Genomic DNA, 20,000 nt, shown 5'->3' on the forward strand with positions numbered 1-20,000 from the left:
CCCGCCCACGCGGCGCAGGAGGATGCCTCTGGGCTTGCCCGCCTCGACCCCCCCCAACCCCAAGCACGCTGCTCGAGGGTGTACCCAACGCAGCAGACGCTGCAGCGGCGACCAGAGGGGGACGCCGGGAACGAGGACGACAACCACCGCTCGGTTTCGGGCACCTTGGAGAACAACCCGGTGCGCTCCGGGGGCACCACAAAAGGGCCACGCAGACCCAGCAGCCGCGCGCCAAACGGGGCGCGCCACCGGGCGGGCGGCACGGCCCCACACCCGTCCGTCACGGGGAGGGGTGATCCCGGCCAGGCAACAGCCACACAGGGCGAGCGAGGGCTGCCCGCTGCGTCAAGAGGACTCACGATCCCCCGCCAACGCCACGAGGCCGAGGGCGGGGCGACCGCGGTCGGGCCGGATAGTCTCGCACCCGCGCCTCCCACGCACCGCCCACAGGCGGGGAAGGAGAGGTGAGGTGCCCGCGGGCAGAACGAGAAGAGCGGCCACCATTCACCATGAATGGACCGTCCCTCGCCTGGCACGCGGCTCAAGGCCCGGGAGAGCGCGACGTCACCACATCGATCAGGCCCCGAGGACGGGGAGGGTTGGGGGAGGTCAGTCAGGCCGGCGAGGACAGCGATCGGAGGAGCCCGCTTCAGCCTCGCCAGCCCCGCCTCCCAAGCACAACCCAAAGACGAGGACCGCCTGACACGCAACGGCACAGAGCCAGCGGGGTAAGGGGGAAGGTTGCCGCAAACCTCCCCCCCCCTCCGGGTGCCGTCTCTCGAGGGGACAAGAGACCAACGCGAGAGGCGGGCACCACCGTCGGGACACTCCGACGCCCTAGAGCCGGCGCGCGGGCCCAGGCGGTCAGCTCAAAGGGAACAGGGCAGGGCGCTGGATCCCCAGGAACCCAGAACCCTGTCCGCGTGCGGAGGCCCAACCCCTCCAGCGACAGTCGCCGAAGGACAGCGTGTCAGTACTAACCTGCAGGCGGAAGATGACGATATGAGGTGATCAAAAACACCGCGCAGGAAGACGGGGACCGAGCCACTTGAACACGCCTGCCCCCACGACACTCGACACGGCCACCTGTCCCCAGCAGGTCCCCAGCGCCAGCAGACAAGGGGCACTCAGGGACATCTGGTCGGCCCCCCCCCCCCCGTGGCGTAGAGGGCCAGGGAGGCCCTCACCGTCCACGCGCGCCACCCAGGGCCCAGCACGGGGACTTGTGGAGGAGAAAACATCGGGACGGGACCGCCACGGCCCACGAGCGGCCGCGGGCCGACAGGGGTCGCCCTCGCCGGCCACCCAGGGCCACCCAGGGCCCGGTCCCCGGCCCCAGCACGGGGACTTGTGGAGGAGAAAACATCGGGACGGGACCGCCGCGGCCCACGAGCGCCCACGGGCCGACAGGGGTCGCCCTCGCCGGCCACCCAGGGCCACCCAGGGCCCGGTCCCCGGCCCCAGCACGGGGACTTGTGGAGGAGAAAACATCGGGACGGGACCGCCGCGGCCCACGAGCGCCCGCGGGCCGACAGGGGTCGCCCTCGCCGGCCACCCGCGCCACCCAGGGCCACCCAGGGCCCGGTCCCCGGCCCCAGCACGGGGACTTGTGGAGGAGAAAACATCGGGACGGGACCGCCGCGGCCCACGAGCGCCCGCGGGCCGACAGGGGTCGCCCTCGCCGGCCACCCGCGCCACCCAGGGCCCGGTCCGTGCCCCCAGAGTAGGACTCGGAAGAAGCCACGGACGACTGGGTGCCACTCACAGGGCTATCCCTGCCTCCTGATCGGGAACCAGGGAAAATGGGTAGGAAAGGCGAGGCCGAGGGAGAGGGACACGCATGCACGGGACGGCGGCCGGTCGCCGGACACCCTCCTCTCCCGTCCGCGTGTGCCGTCTCCTTCCTGTCCCCGCGGGGTGGGTCGGGTCTCCAAAGCGGCCACAGCGTGCTGGTCGACCTGCCCGGGCAGCCCCGCAAGCCGCCTGGCTGGCTGAGCCTGGAAGCGCGGCGACAACGTCCTCCCGCCACACAGCCCTGCAGGCCCAAGCTCTGCCTCCCAGATGTCCCAGCCGGCGTCCCGGCACGAACCAGATGGCCCCGCGAAGGCTGCTTGCTTCCCGGAACTCAGCCTCGCTCGCATCGGGGACTGTCCCCTGCTTTGCCTGCTGCACCGAAGATGCAGAGGACAAGAGACTTGTAGAAAAGCGGCCGCCAGGTGGAGCCCGACCACAACCGGCGCCAGCCACCAGAGGTCTGCTGCAAAACACGGGGCAACCCTCTGGAGCCCATCATTTCAGAGTCCAGAAGGTCCCCCGGGGGCATCAAACACAGTCCCCCTACTCCCCACGGAAGCCATCGAAAAATGACGGGTCAGTCTAGGGCCACGCCACCCTGAACGCGCCCAATCTCGTCTGATCTTGGAAGCTAAGCAGGCCCCGGCCTGGCTAGCACTGGGATCAAAGAAAGGATGGGTCGGCCCGACCACCGACACCGTCCACCAAACCCGTCTCTGCACAGACCACAACATAGCCGAGAGACAGACAGGCAGAAACAGAAAGAGAGAAAGGGAGAGAAAGGAAAAGAACAGAAAGAAAAGAGACGGAGAAACAGAGAGAGAAAGTCAGAAAGAAGAAAACAGTAAATAAGAAAAGACAGGAAGAGGGCGCGGGGAAGAAAGAAAAAGGAAGGGAGGAAGGAGATAGGAAACACAGAAAGACAGAAGGAAAGAAGAAATAAGGAAAGAAAAGACAGGCAGAAAGAAAGAGAATGAGAAAAAGGAAGGAAGGATGGAAGCAGAAAGAAAGAAGAAAGAAAGAAAGACAGACAGACAGAAGGAGGGAAAGAGAGAAAAGAAAAAGAAAGGAAATTAAGAGAGAAAAAGAAAGAGCACGGAAAGATGGAAAGAGAAAAAGATAGAGAGAAGGAAGGGGAGAGAAAGTATAGAAAGAGACAGAAAGGAAGAAGGAAGGAGAGAGAAAGGAGAGAATGAGAAAGAAAGAAGGTAGGAAAGTAGAAAGGGGGAAGAAAGATGGAAAAAACAGAGATAGAAACACAGGATAACAGGAGAAAGGAAGAGAGGAAAGAAAAATGGAAAGAAATACGGAAGGAAGGAAGGCAGGCAGGCAGGAAGGAAGACAGGAAGACTGAAAGAAGGAAACAAAAAAGAAGTAAAGAAAAGGCAGAAGGAGGAAGAGAAAGAAAGAAAGAAGAGGGGGGGAGAGATGATAGGATGAGAAAACCTTTCTGTCGTGGAATCATAAAACCCCTTCCTATCTTAGGATCATGAAACCCAGGGTGGAACTATGATACACTTCACATTCTCAGAGCACGCCGGCTGGTGAAACAAAGAAAGAAGTCAGGGACAAAGAGAACACATTCACGGGGCCTGGCCGGGGGCCAGGGTGGGGCGGCCCGAGGCTGTCGCCAGAGCCATCTCTGTGGCAGGACGTCGCAACACGCCTACCGGATTTTCCCATAACGCTCGCCCGCCGCCAGGTGACCCCCGTCATCCACCGATCCAAGTGCCAGCCTGGAAAGGACGGGCTCCCTCGTGGGGGAGGGAGCGTGGGGGCGGGAGTGGGTACACACTGGGTCGCAGGCCTCCTCCCGGCCCCTCTCGGACCACGTCTCTCAGCCCTCGGGCACACTCCCCACCACTAGTCGACCAGAGAGCCCCCGGGGGGGGGGGGGCGGAGGGGGGCGTCCACGGCAGGGAGAGAGGACAGGGACCCATCGGCCCGTGCTAGATGCCACGGGTGGAGGCAGGACCTGCTGAAGACACACGAACAGTACGGAGAGGTTCAGAGCGGGGCCTAGGCGCAGCCACTCACGATGATCTCACAGTTGGACTATCTGTCACGGTGCACCGAAGCGCATGAAGTGGGCGCTCCCGGAAACGGCGTGTGTGTGTGTGTGTGTGTGTGTGTGCGCGCGCGCGCGCGTGTGCCTGTGTGTGGGAGGGAGAGAGAGAGAGAGAGAGAGATGGGAGAAGACGGTCGGTACATTCACTCACTCCTGTACCCGGGCCAGTCGTTTCTCCCGAAGGACAGAAATCCATAAAACACCCACGTCTAAAGAGTGTTTACACAGAGCTAACCCTAGGTCGAATCAGTCAGGAGTCGAGTGCGGGGAATCCTATGGTCCCAAACTGGGACTCCAGTCCCGGCCCCATAGCAAAAGGGGGTCATTTCTCAGAAAACGCACGCACACAGAAACGGGTAACGTTTATACAATTTTATACCGTGGTAGTGACTTCCTTCCCCGCGCCCGTGTTCTTGGGATTGGTCTCACTACATAGTACTTTTTTGTTTTTTCTGAGCTTTATTTTATTTTATTTTATTTTACTGTCATTTCGTTAGAGATGATGGGGAGGGGTGGCGGGGGAGCAGGGCATAGTTCACTCACTGGAAGCCTCAAACTCCTGGGCTCCAGCGATCCTCCTTCCTCAGCCTCCCAAATCGCTGGGACTACAGGCGTGTGCCACCATGCCCGGCTAATTTTTTTCTATTTTTGGTAGAGACGGGGGTCTTGCTTTTGCCGAGGCAGGTCTCGAACTCCTGACCTCAAGCGATCGGTCCTCCTCCCCGCCTTGGCCTAGGATTACAGGCGTGAGTCACCAAGCCTGGCCTGGATCGGTTTTTAATAGGTAAGGTCTACGAGACATCCCAGTCCAAACATCGATTCGGTGGGTCTCTACAGGATTCCGGGCGGAGATCCGATCTGGGGTTTACAACGTGGAGAATTAAGGCCTGGCTAGCAAAGAGCCCAGTGACTGAAGAGGGACGATGCTCGTCAGTCGTACAGAGCCTGAAAAGATGCAACACGGGGAAACGTTTCCAGGTTCCTCTCAGAAGAGGATGTCAGATGAGATGCCGAAACGAAAAGAATGGGTTCAAGCCAAAAGGAAAAATAGATAAATAAGTCAATAAATAAAACTACGGGAGACAGCCAGGAGACACTGTTTCCTCAGAAATGGCTAGGAAGCCTCCCAGGATAACCTGGATAGCAGCATATGTTCCTCCTCTTCCTCCGGCTCCCTCTCTTGTGTTCGTGTTTGTTTTCTGCAAACGCCAAGATGGGGCAGGGGTGGGGGACACCACGCCGGGTGGGCGAGCAGATCACCCTGCCCACCACAGGAGGGAGCACACACACACCCACCCACCCCGGGTCATCACTCTGTAGTTCCGCGTGAGTGAGGTGAGGCCCGGAACGGTGCTAGTAGCTTTCCAAGTGGTCAAAAAGAATGCACAATAACTGGACCGAGGCCTGTCTGGACGCTGTAAAGGCCCACTTGAAAACTTATGCTTGCTCGCTAGGTGACCGATGTCCGCTTGACCTATGTCTGTAATTGGAAATACGTACCTTGCGGAGATAAAACAAAGCAATTAACTTGTAACTAAGTGTTTAAACTTTCCAGCTGCCTGTTGTAAAATTGATTGTGCTTGCTTAACGCCTGAAAGAATGTTCCTTAATTGGAGCTATCTGTTTCTGTAAACCTGCTCGCTTAAAGACTGTAACCGAAACGAAACGGGGGCCCGAGGCTGGTCCCGGACCACACAGCTGCGGAGTAGGTGGTATAGTGTTGTTTCAACCGCCGTGCCTAAAGTCACGGAGCTCTAGCTTAGGATAGTCTGAAACCTTCCTGCTTTTTTCGGCTCGGGGCCATTCTCTGTACCTGTACCCTAACAGGGCAGGGGGTGGTCGCTGGCCAGCTAATATGGACTCATGACTTGGCTCAATTCGGTCTCTAGGTTGTCCTGTCTCGCACTCCGTACTATAACAGATGCCATACCGGTTCAACCCAGCTCTGAAGGAAAGAAATGCGGAGCGTTCCACTAGCCGGAGGAAGGCAAAACGCACCTCTGCCTTCCTCTGAGGGCACGTCTGAGTGAACGGGTCGTTCTCCCTGCCCGTCACCCCAAGCCCCTCATCCCGGACCCCACCACACCCGGCCTTGACCTCCTCGGCCCTGCCCACCAGGCCCCATCATGGCCTCTGGAGCCTGGGCTCTCTCTCTCTCCAGGCACTGGCACTGCCCCCCGCCCCCACCCCGGGACATGAGATCCAGGGCCTCTGTCTCCCAGGCCTCCCAGCTGTCTTGACTTGCGGACTCAGTGCCTGCTCTGCCAGAGAGACCTCTTGCTGCGGGGTGGCTCTCAGTGGCTGCATCTCAGCGGTCTAACGTGTCCCCCACCATCCACGTGGCCGCCGGCGTCAGGCTTCGGTGCCGTAGTGCCACCCTGCCTCCCTTCCGGGGGAATCCCACGCTGCCTCAGGCCCATTATGACCTGGAAGAGGCTGCACCTGTGGGGTCTGCCCATTTCCATTACCCCCCCACACACACACACATCACCCCCCGGTCCCCCCATAGGGGTTAGGAAGAAGGCAACACGTCCTGGTACAAGGGTTGAACTGAAGGGGCGAGTGAGTGGCCACCTGGCAGGGGCATCGCAACAGATGGCTGAAGAAGTCAGCCGCCGAGTGCAGAAATGTCACGGAACTTGGGGTGCCACTGCCTTGCTGAGATAGGGCCAGGGCAGGCTTTAAAAGGCTAAAATTCTCCCTGCCTTTGGTACGTTAATACAGAACCCATGGTCCTTTCTAATTTTTGATTCCCGGAGAGGCAGGAAGTATTCCAAATGGCCACGCCATGGCTTTTCTAAATTGCCCACAAGGCCTTCTCCGACCCAGCGGGTCAGGGGTTTGCTTTGGTGTTACATCGTGGTAAAAGAGACATCCCACAGCAGTGACCATGTCCATCGACTCCGTCGGCGCTCTCAGGCTCGTAGTCCCACTTTTCAGACAAGCCTGGATGGCCACTCCGTGTCACTCTTTGCCAAATGCCAGCCACTCTCCTCCCCGCCCCGCATCCCCCATTTGGCCACCACAACTCTTCATCCCCAGGCGCCCTCCGGTAAAGTGTGCTCCTGTCTGTACACCTACTCCGTTGGGGGCGGGGGGGGGGGCGAGGTGGCACAAGAGGTGGCTGGTGGCCGGAGCAGGCCCGCCACCTTGAGTGTGTGGAACAGCGCTGAGGATTTCCTAAGGGAAGAAAGAGGGTGGGGAGAGCGAGAGAGCATCTCCTCCTCGTGAACCTCACAGATGATTGAGGACAAACAGGCCTGCACGGGGGGGGGGGGGGGGGGGAGGGGAGGGGAGGGGCAGGGAGGGTGCCGAGTCTGCACCAGAGAAAATGGCTTTGTGGGGGGGTGGGAGGGGAAGAGGGCAGAAAGATTTTCTGTCTTTCTAAAACTTCCCCCAGGCTTTTGGGAACTTGCAGCCCGGCCTGCATCCCTGCATCCCTGAGGCACGTTAACTCTTTGGTTATAACTCCAGGTGGCCCCCAGGGTGGGCGGCCCACAGAGTTCAAGGGCTTTCTTCTCAGCAGAGACGGGACCTTTAGAACAGCTAACTGCAGTAATTGCCTGAAGCTGAGAACCAACCCTCCCTCCTTTAAAACCTCTGTATTTCTGCCTAGGCCTATGTTCACGAAATTTGGGGGTTTGAGACTGAGAAGCTCTACCCTATTTATTTCCTCCTTTGTCAGCAAAGTAGACTCTCTGTTTTCTTACTCCTCATACCGCTTGTCCTCGTTACTCGGCCTCGTGGACAAGCAGCTGAGCTTTCGGTCACAAGTCCACACCCCAGGGTGGAGGGGTCCAATCCACCCCTGTCCAGACCTGGGCCCTTCCTGCCTCCCTCCCGAGACGATCTGTTTGGCAGCCCAGCCGCCTTGGACTGGGCCACAAGGAGGACACAAAGTAAAGACCCAGCCCCCCCCCCCCCACACACACACACACACACGGTAGTGGCGGTGGGTGGCAGTTCTCCAAGGGTTTGGGGCTTTTCCTGAGGCAGGAGACGGAGGGGACTGATTTCTTTAGAGCTCCGTCCCCTCCCCCATGCGCTGTGCCGCCTGGAAGCGGCAGCTCGCGGGGCGGGGTCGGGGCTGAAAGCGGCTCCACCCGAGAGAAGCCCGAGGCGGCTACGTGCGAGCGCGCATGCGCAGTCAGCTCGCGGGGCGGGGTCGCGGCTGAAAGCGGCTCCGCCCGAGAGAAGCCCGAGGCGGCTACGTGCGAGCGCGCATGCGCAGTCAGCGCAGTGAGTGGGGGAGGGGTGGAAAACGGCGGAAGGGCTCCGCCGAGGGCCCGGCCATCTGTGCGGCCAGGCTAGGGGTTTCCCTCTTGGGCCGGGAGCTCGTACTCCGCCCCCAGCCCGCAGGCAATCCCGAGGGGCAGAAGCACGACTTGCTGGGCACCTCCTCGGGCGAAGCGGTCGCGGTGGCTGGGTTACGTGGGGCCCAGACGAGTCTCTGGTTCTGGGAGCGGCACCTCCCCCACGCGCCTCTCCTCTTGGGCCTTCACACCCCCCCCCCCCCGCTCCGGCCCCAGGGGAGGGGAGGAGTGGGGGGCAGGGATCTTAAGCCGCCCCCCGCCCGCCACCGCCAGCTGACCCGTCCCGTGGTTGGCCCAGGGAACCCTAGAAAAACCCTTAAACCTGAGCTGCTGCCCCGCAAGGACAGGGGAAGTCAGACACCCCTCCCTGATGGAGTCAGATTTTATAACAATGAGATACTGAATGTCCGACGGGCCTAAGGCCAGGCAAGACAAAGCTTAACGCATATCTAGCAGGCCAACCGTTTACTGAACTACAGGGCACTTGAGTTTTGGGTAAACTGTCCAGTGGCTTGTCTGTGATTAGCAGACCTCCTTACCTTAACTGAAAACATGATGCAAAGCCTTTAGGCAGAGGTTCATTTATGTCATCAATTGCAAATCAAAGAATCTTTAAACCCAGCTGTAAACCTGTAAACACCGCACCCTCCCTCCCCCGCCCCCCCCAACTGCCAGATGTCCTGCCTTTTCAGCGCAGACCAATGTACCCCTTCCATGTTTTGATTTGTGATTTTACATGTAATTCCTGTCTCCCTAAAATGTATGAAGCCAAACTGTAACCCACCCCACCACAATGGGTCCGCTTGCTCAAGGCTTCTTGGGCGTAGCTCTCTGGGCCATGATCACGGCCGTTGGGCTCAGAATAAAACTCTTTAAATTATTTTGCAGTGATTTGGGGTTCTTTTCCATGGACGAGTCAATCGTGTTCACATTATTTTAGCCTTGGGAGCTTTTTCTTTTCTATTATGTCTGATCCTGATCGCTAGCCAGGTATTCATTCATATTTTTGGTTGGTGGTGGTGCTCAAGCTCGTCTTTGTACGTCCCAAATTGGCGAAAGCCACCGTGAATATGTTTTACACCTTCCAAGAGCTAGCGCTTATTGCCGTATCATAACCAGGGCTCGCAGCAATTTTTCTTTTTTTTTTTTTTAAAGCTGCTTCCACTTTCTACCTGGGTATACATACGAGTATACCCTTTAAATGAATGCTTGCATCGAGGAACCAGGAAGTGGTTTTTGTTGTTGTTGCTGTTGTTGTTTTCCCCCAGTCATTTATCTGCTCCTCAACCCTCATTATTTATCTCTCTCACACACAGACACACACACACACACACACACACACACAAACACACACACCCCATCTCTGTAGAAAAGCTCACGGAGATTGTTCATCCACCGCGTGCTTTCTGTTGACAGTATCTGAGACGATAAGGAGCACCATGCATTCTGTTCTAAGAGAAAAATTGCATATATCAGTATGATTATATTTTACTTCTTGTGTGAATTTAGTGGATCTCATAAAAGCTGATCTTGATTTTCACAGCAGAGAAAAGTGGGCTTCTGTTTTGGTTTTGTTTTTGTTTTTCTGGAGGGGTGGTGTCTTCACATAAGTGATCATCTTTACAAGTATGCTATATCCGAGAAATTTCAGAAAGCTGCAAAGAGTGACTTGTTGACAATGCTTGCATTGAATGATGTATCTGAATCTGTGAATCGAAGGGGTCAGCATCTGACCAGAAAGCACTGTTAGAGGAAGAGGGGTTTCGGGTCTTTTCCTAAATTGTATCTGCCTAAGGCGGAAAATATTTCTGTTTCCCTATGACATGGTATTTTCCTCACAAGCAGTGTTAATGGCTCCATATGACTCTAGACTGGCTGCAGAGCAGAGACTCCATGGTCTCCACTACTTGACTCTGTCTGTCCAAGAATGGCCTCCACAGCTCTCCTCTGTGAGATATCCACTCTCAGAGGTGGCACGGTATGGTGGGTAGGGGGATATGCTGGATTTTGAAAACTCAGAGTTTGAACCCCAGTGCTTTATTTCTTAGCAACATGAACTTTGTCAGATCACATCACCCTGCTGAAGCCCAGTCACCTAAAGGGTAGAAAATGCAATGGATAGATTGACGCTTCTCTTCTCTTCTCCTCTCTTCTTTCTCTCTTTCTTTCTTTCCTTGTGTCTTCCTGTCTCTCTCTCTCTCTCTCTCTTTCTTTTTGTCTTTTTCTTTTTTTTCTTTTGACGGGCCTTCACTCTGTTCCCCAGACTAAAGTGCAGTACCATCATCATAGATCACTGCAACTTCAAACTCCTGGCCTCAAGCGATCCTTTCCCCCTAGGCTTCCCAAAGTGCTAGGATGCAGTTTTATTTTTATCTGTGACACCATGGGAGGAAATATCTTTTAGGGTCATAGGGTCAGAAATTTAGATCTCTTCTTTGAACTCATGGTAGCGGCTAACTGGGATTTTCAGTGTGTAAACGTAAGCCACTTGTAATTTCACCAGTACTCCCGTTACTTGTCATCTATTCAGGAGGTGAACTCTTCTTCCCCTACCATCTACTGTTCAAACGCGTTGGCCACAAGGATAATTTGAATATCAGATTCAGAGCACAAATAATTAAGGTCCTGTAGCGTTAATAAGTAAAAGGGGCCACACACAAACCTGTGGAAGTCTGTGTCCCTTCCAGTTTTTTATTTTGTTTGTTTGTTTGTTTGTTTTTGGGTCCCCCCCCCCCCCGAGACTGAGTCTCACTCTGTTGCCCGGGCTAGAGTGAGTGCCGTGGCGTCAGCCTAGCTCACAGCAATCTCAAACTCCTGGGCTCAGTCGATCCTCCTGCCTCAGGCTCCCCAGGAGCTGGGACCACAGGCATGTGCCACCATGCCCGGCTAATTTTTTTCTATATATTTTTAGTTGTCTGGACAATTTCTTTCTATATTTTTAGTAGAGACGGGGGCGGGGGGTCTCACTCTCGCTCGGGCTGGTCTCGAACTCCTGACTTTGAGCGATCCTCCCGCCTCGGCCTCCCAGAGTGCTAAGTTTACAGGCCTGAGCCAACGCGTCCGGCCTGTGTCCATTCTTTAATGTTGTGTGTTGCTCAGTTATGAAAAGGCAAGGGAACATAAAATCCGAGTTTTAGGGATGACTTATAGGCTCAGTATTCTTTTTTTTTTTTTTCCTCCTCTAAGCCTATGTGAATATCAAGGAGGGTAAAAAATTCAGTGTTCTCAGTTCAGTGCCCAACCAACCTCTGTTTCCAGAGTAAAAATTGAGCATCCTATTACACCTTTATTTCCCTTTGGTATGCTAAGGCCCAACTCGGCAGAGAGGTCACTGTTTATTCTCTTTGCTAAGATCACATGTGCCATAGTCTGTCTGCTTTGTCTCCTTTAGGGGTAATCATCCAATCTTACCCGGGCCCCTCACATCCTCGTGACAATAGGCCTCCTTGGTTTACTGAAATAGAAAAGACCGGCTCATCAGCAATGTTCGATCGGTTGCTTCAGAAACAAATGTTGTTCTGCTTTCTTTACTATGGTTTTTTTTTTTTCCTTCTTTCTTCCGTCAGACCCAATCCGATATAGGTGGGAGAGAAGGTAACCGGAGCCTCTTGAAAAACCGAAGTGAACCAAAGCGAGCTCACAGATTCAGATAGAAATCAGGAGGAAGAAAAATTGAGAGATAACATGGATTTTCTGTCTAGCGGGTGTTCTCACACTTCAATTTTACCAGAAGCGTTAGGTAGGATGACGATGACGATAATTGTGACAAACACTATTCTCATTGGACAGATAAGGAGGCAGGCTCAGAGTGACGAGTAACCTGGGCCTAAATAGATCGCTAAGAAGCATCATAGTGTGTTCCTTGGTTACGCTGTTTTGTGAAGCTCAAAAAGTTTGGGGTGCGCGTGCGCGTGCGTCCATGTGCGTACGCAATCATAGGTGTTCTAGTAAAACGGATACGAGGTAGGATTTCCCATACCTTCAATGATTTCATGTCCTGCAGGAACATAATGTTCCGGGATCAGGTTTTTATTCTGCCTTCTGTGCCACATGCTCAACATGCCTGTGACTTTACAGCCGAGACTTGCTCAGGGGGAGCCCATTCTCATCTTCTGGGAGGTTCTGCTAATCTTTAAAAGACAAGGACATAGGAAGATGATCCTATAACAACGACTGTGACCACGATTAAAGGCTTACTGTTTACCACGCGTGCTTCTGTGGGCTTTGCCTGCATTTGCTTTTTCACTCTGCACAATATCCCTGTGAGGTAGGCACCATGATTTCTGCATTTGCAGATGAAGAGGCTGAGGCTCAAGAGGATGTATGACTCGCCAAGTTACCAAACACGGAGTGTCGTCCAGGAAGCCAGTCCAGGCCCCCCGGCTCTGCAGCCACTCTGCAATGCTGATTCTGAGCCTGACCGTTTCATCACTGGTGGCTCCCTGAGAACCTTGACTCGGCCCCCTTCCTCAGTTCACTTGGGAAACATATTCATGTGTGTGTATTTCTCTCCTTCCCTCTCCCACCCCCCCCTCTCTGTTTTAGTTTTTATTATTTTGAAAAGTGCATAGAACGATAAAAACTTTAAAAGTAGGAAAAAGCTTACGGAACACGTAAGGACACAGAGAAAGAAAATATCTGTGTACAACAGTGCAACGCATTTGTGTTTTAAGTCGTGGTGTTGCAAAAGAGTCCAAAAGTTTAAAAGAAAGAAAAACAAACAAACAGACAAACAAACAAACAAACAAAAAAAAAAACCAAACCACCATGGAAAAGTTTATGAAGTGAAAACACTTACAGTAAGCTAAGGTTAATGTATTATTGAAGAAAGAAATTTCTAAAGGTAAATGTCGTGTGGCCTAAGTGTCCAGGGTTTATGAAAACCTACAGTAAGTAATGTCCTAGGCCTTCACATTCACTCACCACTCACCGCCAACTCACAGACTCACCCAGAGCAACCTCCCGCCCGCCCTGCAAGCTCCATTCACCGTAAGTGCCCTGGCCAGGTGTCCCACTGCACAGAAACCTATTAGACTGCATTTCTTCCCATTACTATCAGTAGTTGTACATTTCTTAGGACTGTAGGCCTACGATACACCTCCAGGCATAGTTAGGGGTTGGGAAGAGGAGGGAAGAGGCCATTCTTCATTTATTAATTGGGTAGCATGGGGGCAGGGGAGGCAGTTTCCTCCTTCTCCTCCTCGTCCCCCTTCTCTCTTGTTTTGCTTCTCCCTCTCTTGTTTTTCTTTATTCCCCTCCCAGTTCCCCCTTCCATCGTCTCGATGGATTTGGATGAGACGTAGACATTTTCTACGTCAGGCCTTAATCATACCGAGGGAGCAGGAGAAAAGTAAGCCGCCTACCATGACACGATGGAATGGAAGTTTGTCAGCCATTGACTGCTGTGGCATTCCGACATTTAGTGTCTTCAGGACATTCTATATTTCTGCTATCCCACTAGAATATATCTCCTCGATCACTACTGTGTGGCCACATCCCAGCTGTTTCGTGAGCCACCCTCAATGTTCGTGACAATGTAGTGTGGGGACTCCCTCCGTCTGGTGCCTTAAACTCGCACATTTGGGGTTTTGTATCAGGATAGCAAAGCGATCGCCTTTAAATAACCTGGCTGGCCATGGTGGCTCATGCCCGTGATCCCCGCAACTTGGGAGGCAGAGACGGGAGCGTGACTTGAGCCCAGCAGCTGGAGACCAGCCTGGGTAACACGATGAGACCTCATCTCTACCAACAAAAAAAAGAAAAATTATGGCGGGTGTGGCAGCATTTGCCTATAGTCCCAGCTACTCAGAAGGCTGAGGCAGAGAGGATCACTTAAGCCCTGGATTTGGAGCTTGCTGTGAGCTACAATCAGGCCAAGGCGGCCTGGGAGAGGACAGAGTGAAAGAAATCCTGTCTCAAAAAAGAAAAGAAAAGAAAAGAAAGAAAACAAGACCGATAACACAACACAACTTAGAAGACTTGGTGTTACTGAAAGCTCGGCCACTTGCCCACGAGGCCGAATAACGAGGACAAGCTGTTTGAGGAGGAAGGAAAGAGAGAGTCTATTTTGCCGGTAAAGGAGAAAATAGGGTAGACCTTCCCATCTCAAGCCTCCGAATTTCCCCGATCATAGGGCTAGGCAGAAATACAGAGCTTTTAATGAGGGGGGGGAGGGGTTCTCAGCTTTAGCGATGATTGTGGTTAATTATTTCAATCGTCCAGGCTCTGCCAAAAACAAAGCCTGTGAACTCTGCCGGCTGCCCACCTGGGGGGGGGGGGGCGGGGCAGGGGACCACTTGGGAGTTTTAAGAAAAGATTTAACCTGCCTTGGGGACATAGGCCAGACTACAAGCTCCCAAAAGTGGTGGTGGTGGTGGTGGTGGTGGTGGTGGTGGGGAGCGTAAAACGACAGAACGTCTTTCTGTCCTTTATTGGTTTCTCCTTTCCCCCCCCCCCCCCCAGGTGCCAAAAGACCTGAGACTGATGCCGAAAAGAAATAGGTACAGGCGCCCACGTGCACACACAAAGATATACGATCGAATACATCGTGTTGACAGTCGGGGAAACTGGAAGATGATGGGGAAGTATCACGAGCAACTTTGTATTTCTTCCAGGACAGGAAAATGGACACGAAGAGAAAAATTCATCGTTCTCGGCGTAGGATAAAAAGCCACATCTTGTTACTTAATATAATTCATTCTGTGATTTAAGTTTTTATACGATATGATATTCGATAAGCCTAAAAAACAAGATAAAAGAGAAACAAACAAAAGGGAAAAAATAAAAATAAAAAAGACGACGGGCAGAGGCCTACGGTCCCGGGAGGAGGCAGAGAGCGGGAGGAGGGGCGCCTCCCGCAGACAACAGGGCGGGTGGGCGGAGACCCGCTAGAGGCTAGGGCTGCCCCGGGCGGGCCCAGAGCTGCGGGCCCGGGAAGAAGAGGGTGGGACCGTCCGGACCGTGCTCTCCTCCCCGCCCTCCACACCTCCCGGGAGTCAGCTCTTAAACTCCCAACGTCACCTGACTTTCCGGATCCCGAGGTCTGATCAAAGTGGCCGCTAGGTGACACCCAGCAACCGCTGCCGGTGTCATCCTGAAAAGAACGGACCCTATGACTGACGGGGGTGGGGCGGGGTGGGGGTGGGGCGCACAGCGGGTGGCCCGGCCAGCTCCCCTTCCTCCTCGGAGCGGATCGGATCATCTGGAACTTTATCCAGAGAGGAGAGAGTGCCCCTGGGTGTGTGCTAGAAGCCGGAGGGTTGGGGCAGGGACCTACCCAAGAGAGAAGTAGAGTACAGGGAGTTTCAGAGTTGACCCACTCACGATCTCGCCCTGGTCAATACAAGAGTGGCAATATCTGTCACCGTGGAATGAACACTTGGTACCGAAGACCTTTGTCTATGCTGGCCCCCCTATGCCTAGGGGGGGGCATGTGGCCAGAATCTGACATCCTAAACGTCTTCGTAGAAAGAATTTGGGGGTGGGGGTGGGGGAGAGAGACAGAAAAAGAAAAGAGAGGGGGAAAGAAATGGCTGCCACAAAACTATCAGAACAGAGAAGCGACCGATAGGGCCTATCTGGTTAAGTTCTTTCCCTACCCAGAGAACGACTTGACGTAGCTGACGTCACTGCAGTCAGGCCACGTTCCGGTGGACACAGAGAGTCAGGGATAGAATTTCACGCTCGGCACTGTCTCTCGTGACAGCGGGAAGGTGGAGGGTGGCTGAGGGTTCTATGCTCCTTTATCACACACCGTCAGGTAGGTCAGGTAAAATTGAGGACAGATTTCCAGTGTTTCGAGAAAGGAAGAGCACTCGTGCAGGCCATCTATCTGTACGTGGGAGAGTGTCCCCGAAAAGTGGCTTTCAGTGCCGGGATGTGCCTAGGCCAAGAAGGTACACGATCCTGAGTGAGAATGGTCCGTCCCATAGAGTCAGTCGGTAGGAGGCCACCGGTCGAGACAGAACTGCCCCCCCCACACCCGCCCCCGCCCCACAGAGCAGACAGACTCAGAATGGAGTCACTCGGTGCCAGTGCCCTGCCCGGGTGCCCCATCATTCAACCGAACTGGGAAACAGGTGGGCTTTCCGACCCTCGGGAGGGAGCTTCACGGCGGGCGGACAGATCAGAAGGGGCCCGGCTCCCTTGAGCGGGCAGGCTGGGGACGGTCGGTGGGGTCTCTTGACAGGAGGCACCACGGAACCCTTGAGGCAATGTCGGGGGCACCTATGTTGCGGTCCAAAGCTAGCGTCTGAGAAGTCGTCCCGAAAGAATGATGGCGTCAACAAGTCCCCTCCGTTCAAGAAACGAGATTCATTTCTAGAGGAGGGCCACCCACGCGGGAGAACCGTAGGCTTCCTGTGGACATTCTCTTCAAAAGGCAATTCACTCAGCGGAGTGAAAACCGGAAAAATCGCTGTCCTCCGACGCAGCTGCAGAGAAAAGATGGCACCAAAATCAATGAAACACACACACACACACACACACACACACACAAACACACCTCCTCCCATCTGAACGAGCACTCCGGACGGTCACATAGGGAGAGCGACGGGCTCTCTTCCCACCCTGTGGTTTTCTACCTTTCGTTGCGGTTTTTTCCCTCAGTGGATAGAGGAGGAGACACAGGGGGCTCAGCCGGCATGCGAGTGGGTTTATCATCCTCTGTGAGTATCAACACGCGACACCACCTAAGTGAAGGAACACACCGGTGTTTCATGTCATGTGGCTCAATGCCTGGCAGATACGAGCCTTTGCAGGCCTCCTCGTGATCGACAGGACGTCGCCTTGGACACGGACACATCTTGTCCCTCCCTCCCGAGGCGATAGGCGGTTCCGTACCTCCTCGGGGCCAGGGCACAGTCTGCCTAGGCACCTACAACACGTGTGGCAACAGCCTCGATGGCTCTGCCATGAGAACGAACTCCCGTGGCACGGGGGTGGGGTGGGGGGGGTCGGGTGCTGAAGAATTCAGCTGAGTGAAGGAATGCCACGGGATTCAGAGTGCCATCGGTGGGCTGAGAGGCGAGCAGGGCGGGCTTTGAAAGGGTAACATTCTCCCTGCCTTCCGTCTGTCTGTGAATACAGAACGTACACGCCAGGCGGGGTGGCTCACGCCTGTAATCCTAGCACTCTGGGAGGTAGAGGCGGGTGGATCGCTCAAGGTCGGGAGTTCGAGACCAGCCTGAGCAAGAGCGAGACCCCCATCTCTACTAAAAATAGAAAGAAACTATATATCTAAAAATATATACAGAAACAGTATCTAAAAATATATACAGAAAAATATTAGCCGGGCACGGTGGCGCATGCCTGTAGTCCCAGGTACTCGGGAGGCTGGGGCAGTAGGATCGCTTGAGCCCAGGAGTTTGAGGTTGCTGTGAGCTAGGCTGACGCCACGGCACTCTAGTCTGGGCAACAGAGTGAGACTCTGTTTCAAAAAAAAAAAAAAAAAAAATATATATATATATATATATATATACACACACACACACACACACACACACACACGTATATCCAATTAGCTGGGCATGCTGGCACATGCCTGTAATCCCAGCTACTCGGGAGGCTGAGGCAGTCTGATCGCTTGAGCCCAGGAGTTTGAGATTGCTGTGAGCTAGGCTGACGCCATGGCACTCTAGCCAGGGCAACAGAACGAGAGACTCTGTCAGAAAGAAAAGAAGAGCGAGAGCGAGAGAGCGAGAGAAAGAAAGAAAGGAAGGGAGAGAAAGGAAAGAGAAGGAAGGGGGGGAGAGGGAGAGAGAGAGAGAGAGGAGAAAACTATTAAAAAATTCGGGACCAGATCCATCGGTCGGTACTCAGAAGCGTGACGATCGGGTGTTCCCGAGCACGTGTGAGATGTGTCTTCTCCCTGACGCCGCGTTTCCTCCACACACACATCACCCATCTGCCGTGGAAAAAAAGCAACAAAAAGAGAGAAAGAGATTAAGAAGGGAAAATGGAAACAGGGCAAAAGAGGAAGAAAGAAAGAAATTTCGAAAAAAAGAGACCAAAGTCACAGCGAGAAGGAAGAATACTGAGCCCAGAGCGACACCTAGTGACCACACCGTCACAAGCACCCTAGGGCCCCAATTCGCCAGAGACATCTGGTGGACCCCAGGGCAACATGTGGTCGACCCGGGGCCATGGCGTCTGCAGCCGATTCCCAGGCGGGCACACGAGCCCGGGGAAACTCATTCTCAGCGCGGGGAGGAGGGGAGGGGAAATAATAGCAAAGTCACACCAGATCCCTTTCTAGTTCATAAACGTGTTGATTGCGTGTTCACGCGCACGTGTGAGAAGGGCCTCCTGGTGTGTCGGCACGTCACCCGCGTGACGTGAAACCATGAATCCGGGGGGGGGGGGGAGCGGAAAGGCGGGCAGGAAAAGGCAAAGAGAGAATAGATAAAATGAAAGGACCAAAAACAAAGTCACACAGCAGGGTAGGGGAGTGAGAGCAAGTCGAGAGACTGCAGACAGAAACTCCGAGAGGAGAGGAATGCTCCGGAGCGCCCCTCGCCCCGCGCGAGAAGAATACCGATCGCAGGGTGACCCCTAGGGGCAGCGAGGCCAGAGAGACCACATCCGCCCCGAAGCCTCCCTGTCAGGATGACAACCACAGAGCAGACATCTGGTCAACCACCCAAGGACCAGACATCTGGTCAACCAGCGAACCCATGTGGAGGCCGCATGCAGCAGCGACATCTGCTCGACCACTCAGGGTGCTCCCTGCCGGGAGGGTGTGTCTCTATGTGTGTGTGTCCGGGGGGGGGGGAAGATTGCGATGAAAGTCACGCCAGGTCCCGGGATAGTTCGTGAGCGTGATAATTGCGTGTGTGTGGAGAAAAAACGGGGCGGGGCGATAGGGAGTAAAGAAAGGAGGAGCGGGCGAGCGGAGGGGTGGGGAAGGAGAGGGAGTCGAGAAGCCCGCAACCGCAGCGCCTCCTGGCGGTGATCCCCCTCCATAGCATCGATGGGGCCAGCCCCGCAGAGACTAAGTGCGACGGGACATCTGGTCAACCCCAAGGACCATGGGATCCCGGCACGAAACCGGCGGAGGAGGAGGAGGAGGAGGAGGAGGAGAGGAGGAGGAGGAGGAGGAGGAGGAGGAGGAGGAGGAGGAGGAGGAGGAGGAGGAGGAGGAGGAGGAGGAGGGCTAGGCGGCGGTGGCGGTGGCGGCGGGCTAGGCGGCGGAGGCGGGCTAGGCGTCGGCGGGCTAGGCGGCGGAGGCGGGCTAGGCGTCGGCGGGCTAGGCGGCGGAGGCGGGCTAGGCGTCGGCGGGCTAGGCGGCGGCGTGCTAGGCGGCGGAGGCGGGCTAGGCGGCGGCGGGCTAGGCGGCGGAGGCGGGCTAGGCGTCGGCGGGCTAGGCGTCGGCGGGCTAGGCGGCGGAGGCGGGCTAGGCGTCGGCGGGCTAGGCGGCGGCGTGCTAGGCGGCGGAGGCGGGCTAGGCGGCGGCGGGCTAGGCGTCGGCGGGCTAGGCGGCGGAGGCGGGCTAGGCGTCGGCGGGCTAGGCGGCGGAGGCGGGCTAGGCGGCGGCGGGCTAGGCGGCGGCGGAGGGCTAGGCGGCGGCGGGCTAGGCGGCGGCGGAGGGCTAGGCGGCGGCGGGCGGGGGTGGTGGTGGAGGGGGAAAGAAAAAAAAAAATCCCACCTTCGGACACGTATTGAGGTACGAGGGAGAGCTTGTCGAGGAGCCCGCAACCGCAGCGCCCTCTGGCGACGACCCCCCTCCATAGCGTCGACGGGGCCGGCCCCGCAGAGACTAAGTGCGACGGGACATCTGGTCAACCCCATGGACCATGGGGTCCCAGCACGACAGCGGCGGAGGCGTT

The 20,000-nt window shown here is 55.4% G+C and overlaps 1 pseudogene; it reads left to right on the plus strand.

The window, feature by feature from the left end:
- Positions 1–18,418: 18,418 nt before the first annotated feature.
- LOC138379493 (small nucleolar RNA U13) lies at positions 18,419–18,510 on the plus strand (annotated as a pseudogene).
- Positions 18,511–20,000: the final 1,490 nt, after the last annotated feature.

The sequence above is a fragment of the Eulemur rufifrons genome, unplaced genomic scaffold (genome assembly GCF_041146395.1).
Source record: "Eulemur rufifrons isolate Redbay unplaced genomic scaffold, OSU_ERuf_1 scaffold_34, whole genome shotgun sequence".
NCBI classification, from domain to species: domain Eukaryota; kingdom Metazoa; phylum Chordata; class Mammalia; order Primates; family Lemuridae; genus Eulemur; species Eulemur rufifrons.